Consider the following 6,000-nt stretch of genomic DNA (forward strand, 5'->3'; position numbering starts at 1 on the left):
TCCGGTCCTATTTTTCAAAGTGCGCATCCCCATTTATGTCATTTTGTTGACGCCACCGCTCAAATTCAGACAACAACCTACGCTGAAATGAGTGATACAGATGGGCCTCAACTATCTAGCGCTTCAGTCCGCTGCTGCTACGGTCGCAGGTTCGAATCCTGCCTCGGGCATGGATGTGTGTGATGTCCTTAGGTTAGTTAGGTGTAGTAGTTCTAAGTCTAGGGGACTGATGACCTCAGATGTTAAGTCCCATAGTGCCTAGATCCATTTGAACCATTTCACCTATCTAGCAACAAAACGTGAAGATATACGGTGTATAGAGAAATTGATTTTAAAGTTCATAAATGGAACTACGACACGTTTGAATATTGTAAAAATCTTTTCTTATTATTATCATACGAAAAGAGAATAGTTTCTGTGCCATTTTCAATACCTTGACGAGTGCCCAATTATGGTTACGGGCATTTTCTAGGGTTGAATAAAAAGTAGTGGCAATACTGCCGTAACATGAGTGAAGTGTGTCCAATGACGCGCACACTGTGCGTAGTTGATAACAAAAGGTCAGTTGAAGTAGTGCAGTGAGCGGCGATGGTTGTGTTTGAGTCAGTTGCAGTGTGTCCTGTATGAAAGTGAGAAAGGTCAGTTCAAGCACCGTAATAGTATGCTTAGGAAACATGAAAATCGTGCGTGGATCAGGATTGAAGAGGCTTGTGGTCTGAATGCACAACCACCCTTTCAGGGTTTGCGCGAGGCGTGTGGTGATGCAGCATTGGCATATCGTACATCGGCGGGATGCATGAAAGTATTTGGGGTGGCAGGGATATCATTCAAGGTCAGCCCGATGAACGGAAACGCCCTGGTTCTCCTCGCCAACAGAACGTGCGTTGTGAACCAGCTGGCACCAAAGTGATGGTTATAGTGGCTTACTGTGGGTTAATCCTGCATCACGTTGTCTTGCAGGGGCTGACGGTCACTACACCCTGCTACTTCCATTTCTTGTGATATCACCTTCGTCCCACTCTGAGAAAAAGCGACGGCACCATCTGTCATGCTTCATGACAGTGCACTATTCCACAGGGTGAAACCCATGCAGGAGGTCCCGCGTGCATGAGGGTGGGAGATACTGGTGATTATGCTAAAGAACTTGCCCCCTTTCTATCAGCAATTTATCGTAGATCGCTGGAAGAACGTAAAGTACCTAGCGACTGGAAGAAAGCGCAGGTCGTTCCCATTTTCAAGAAGGGTCATAAATCAGATGCGAATAATTATAGGCCTATTTCGCTTACGTCAGTCTGTTGTAGAATAATGGAACATGTTTTGTGTTCTCGTATTATGACGTTCTTAGATAATACAAATCTCCTTCATCATAACCAACATGGATTCCGCAAACAGAGATCATGTGAAACTCAGCTCGCCCTATTTGCCCAAGAAATTCACAGTGCCGTAGACACTGGCGAGCAGATTGATGCCGTATTCCTGGACTTCAGGAAGGCATTTGATACGGTTCCGCACTTACGTTTAATGAAAAAAATACGAGCTTACGGAATATCGGACCAGGTTTGTGATTGGATTCAGGATTTCCTAGAAGAAAGAACACAACATGTCATTCTTAACGGTTCAAAATCTGCAGATGTAGAGGTAATTTCGGGAGTACCGCAAGGAAGCGTGATAGGACCTTTATTGTTTACAATATACATAAATGACTTAGTTGACAACATCGGTAGCTCCGTGAGGCTATTTGCAGATGACACGGTTGTCTACAAGAAAGTAGCAACATCAGAAGACTCGTACGTACTCCAGGAAGACCTGCAGAGGATTAATGCATGGTGCGACAGCTGGCAGCTTTCCCTAAACGTAGATAAATGTAATATAATGCGCATACATAGGGGCAGAAATCCATTCCAGTACGATTATGCCATAGGTGGTAAATCATTGGAAGCGGTAACGACCGTAAAATACTTAGGAGTTACTATCCGGAGCGATCTGAAGTGGAATGATCACATAAAACAAATAGTGGGAAAAGCAGGCGCCAGGTTGAGATTCATAGGAAGAATTCTAAGAAAATGTGACTCATCGACGAAAGAAGTAGCTTACAAAACGCTTGTTCGTCCGATTCTTGAGTATTGCTCATCAGTATGGGACCCTTACCAGGTTGGATTAATAGAAGAGATAGACATGATCCAGCGAAAAGCAGCGCGATTCGTCATGGGGACATTTAGTCAGCGCGAGAGCGTTACGGAGATGCTGAACAAGCTCCAGTGGCGGACACTTCAAGAAAGGCGTTACGCAATACGGAGAGGTTTATTATCGAAATTACGAGAGAGCACATTCCGGGAAGAGATGGGCAACATATTACTACCGCCCACATATATCTCGCGTAATGATCACAACGAAAAGATCCGAGAAATTAGAGCAAATACGGAGACTTACAAGCAGTCGTTCTTCCCACGCACAATTCGTGAATGGAACAGGGAAGGGGGGATCAGATAGTGGTACAATAAGTACCCTCCGCCACACACCGTAAGGTGGCTCGCGGAGTATAGATGTAGATGTAGATGTAGATCGCCGCATTCACCCGATATGAGTCTATGCTGTTACGACCTTTTTTCCCAAAATGAAGGAAACTCCTCATGGCATGTGCCACAAATCTAGAGAAGACATCATCATCCGTGGCACAGGACGGTGCTTCTGAGACGTCGACAGAGATGGTGTAAGTAGGCTGTTTAAGTTTTTATGTTGGTAACGCCACGTAGCGCTCTGAATGAAAATCACTGACTGTGCTGAGTGCAGTCTGTGCCTGGTTGGACTCATTGTTGGAATATTCGCTATTTTAGTGTTGGGCAGTTAGATGTGAACAGCGCGTAGCGTTGTGCAGTTGGAGGTGAGCCGCCAGCAGTGGTGGATGTGGGGAGAGAGATGGCGGAGTTTTGAGAGCGGATGATCTGGACGTGTGTCCGTTAGAAAACGGAAATTTGTTTACTTGGATGTCACAAAATTTTTTTATGACTTTTGAACGCTATTAAGGTAAATACATTGTTTGTTCTCTATCTAAATCTTTCATTTGCTAACTATGCCTATCAGTAGTTAGTGGCTTCAATAGTTAGAATCTTTTATTTAGCTGGCAGTATTGGCGTTCGCTGTATTGCTGTAGTTCGAGTAACGAAGATTTTTGTGAGGTAAGTGATTCGAGAAAGGTATAGGTTATTGTTAGTCAGGGCCATTCTTTTGTAGGGATTATTGAAAGTCAGACTGCGTTGCGCTAAAAAATTATTGTGTGTCAGTTTAGTGATGATCAGAATGAGTAAAGAGAGAACTGTCTGAGTACGTTCAGTTTTACTCAGCTGTCTTTGTATCAAATAACGTAGAAGTTTACCAGCACAGTAATTCATAATTTTTCTAAGGGGACGTTTCAGTGGACGTACTGACAGTGTGTGACGCTTGCCATGCGTGTGGGAGAATGTGATCAAGATTCAGGGCTTTTATATCGAGGGCGCTTAAAACAGTGAATGTATGTCAGTAAATTTTGGTATGAATTATAACAGTCTCGCCACTACTTTTTATTCCCCCCATGTATCAAGTATTTTGAACCATACGTATGAGTGGTCAAGCTTAGCAGTCAGAGAGTCTCATAAATCCCTCAAAACACGATGAAAAATTCTGTAGTGCCAACTTGTGTTCTGCTCTGCGTGCAGTTGATTTGACTCAAAATAAAAATGGAAATGTCGTGTGGCTAGAAAATCGACCAACATGCGCAGCTGACCTATTTTGAAAAGCGACGACTCGCGCACTTAACCACTTGAAGAACCGGTAAAGTTTTGTGTCTGCGCACAGTCGGGATCGCACGGGTTTTTACAGAGAGCAAAATTTCCTCTGGAGGCCGTTGGAGAAGGGGTCCTTCAGGGGCGCTGTAAGCATGAGCAGGGGAATGGATAACGTCAGTGCTTTCTTTTTGCTTCTGTTTTCTGCTTACCTGAAAGGCCTATATTTTAAACAATTTCGCGGGGCCGTGGGAGCTCACGAAACAGAGAGGCAACTGGCCGCCAGCTTCTTGCGGGGTTGAGGTGGAAAACGAGAGCCCACTGGTCCGTAGTTAGTGTTTTAACGTGGTTATCATTACGGAGTTCTCGAGTTATCCACAGAGTTGTGTTTCCGGCAGGGAAAGCCGACAAAGTATTCGAAAACTCCCCGTGCGCTAGCGTCGATTACCGCTTAGACATTTTCCTGTTGTTCTTTTTGAGTGTTGAGGTGTGTGTGTATATTTGAGGGTTACGGGCGCTAAACAGCGTGGTCATCAGCGCCCAAACGCATAAAAACAGGAACATCTACATCTACATCTACATCTACATTTATACTCCGCAAGCCACCCAACGGTGTGTGGCGGAGGGCACTTTACGTGGCACTGTCATTACCTCCCTTTCCTGTTCCAGTCGCGTATGGTTCGCGGGAAGAACGACTGTCTGAAAGCCTCTGTGCGCGCTCTAATCTCTCTAATTTTACATTCGTGATCTCCTCGGGAGGTATAAGTAGGGGGAAGCAATATATTCGATACATCATCCAGAAACGCACCCTCTCGAAACGTGGCGAGCAAGCTACACCGCGATGCAGAGCGCCTCTCTTGCAGAGTCTGCCACTTGAGTTTGTTAAACATCTCCGTAACGCTATCACGGTTACCAAATAACCCTGTGACGAAACGCGCCGCTCTTCTTTGGATCTTCTCTATCTCCTCCGTCAACCCGATCTGGTGCGGATCCCACACTGATGAGCAATACTCAAGTATAGGTCGAACGAGTGTTTTGTAAGCCACCTCCTTTGTTGATGGACTACATTTTCTAAGGACTCTCCCAATGAATCTCAACCTGGTACCCGCCTTACCAACAATTAATTTTATATGATCATTCCACTTCAAATCGTTCCGCACGCATACTCCCAGATATTTTACAGAAGTAACTGCTCCAGTGTTTGTTCCGCTATCATATAATCATACAATAAAGGATCCTTCTTTCTATGTATTCTCAATACATTACATTTGTCTATGTTAAGGGTCAGTTGCCACACCCTGCACCAAGTGCCTATCCGCTGCAGATCTTCCTGCATTTCGCTACAATTTTCTAATGCTGCAACTTCTCTGTATACTACAGCATCATCCGCGAAAAGCCGCATGGAACTTCCGACACTATCTACTAGGTCATTTATATATATTGTGAAAAGCAATGGTCCCATAACACTCCCCTGTGGCACGCCAGAGGTTACTTTAACGTCTGTAGACGTCTCTCCGTTGATAACAACATGCTGTGTTCTGTTTGCTAAAAACTCTTCAATCCAGCCACACAGCTGGTCTGATATTCCATAGGCTCTTACTTTGTTTATCAGGCGACAGTGGGGAACTGTGTCGAACGCCTCCGGAAGTCAAGGAAAATAGCATCTACCTGGGAGCCTGTATCTAATATTTTCTGGGTCTCATGAACAAATAGAGCGAGTTGGGTCTCACACGATCGCTGTTTCCGGAATCCATGTTGATTCCTACATAGTAGATTCTGAGTTTCCAAAAACGACATGATACTCGAGCAAAAAACATGTTCTAAAATTCTACAACAGATCGACGTCAGAGATATAGGTCTATAGTTTTGCGCATCTGCTCGACGACCCTTCTTGTAGACTGGGACTACCTGTGCTCTTTTCCAATCATTTGGAACCTTCCGTTCCTCTAGAGACTTGCGGTACACGGCTGTTAGAAGGGGGGCAAGTTCTTTCGCGTACTCTGTGTAGAATCGAATTGGTATCCCGTCAGGTCCAGTGGACTTTCCTCTGTTGAGTGATTCCAGTTGCTTTTCTATTCCATGGACACTTATTTCGATGTCAGCCATTTTTTCGTTTGTGCGAGGATTTAGAGAAGGAACTGCAGTGCGGTCTTCCTCTGTGAAACAGCTTTGGAAAAAGGTGTTTAGTATTTCAGCTTTACGCTTGTCATCCTCTGTTTCAATGCCATCATCATCCCGGAGT

This window comes from Schistocerca cancellata, chromosome 1, assembly GCF_023864275.1.
Source record: "Schistocerca cancellata isolate TAMUIC-IGC-003103 chromosome 1, iqSchCanc2.1, whole genome shotgun sequence".
NCBI classification, from domain to species: Eukaryota; Metazoa; Arthropoda; class Insecta; order Orthoptera; family Acrididae; genus Schistocerca; species Schistocerca cancellata.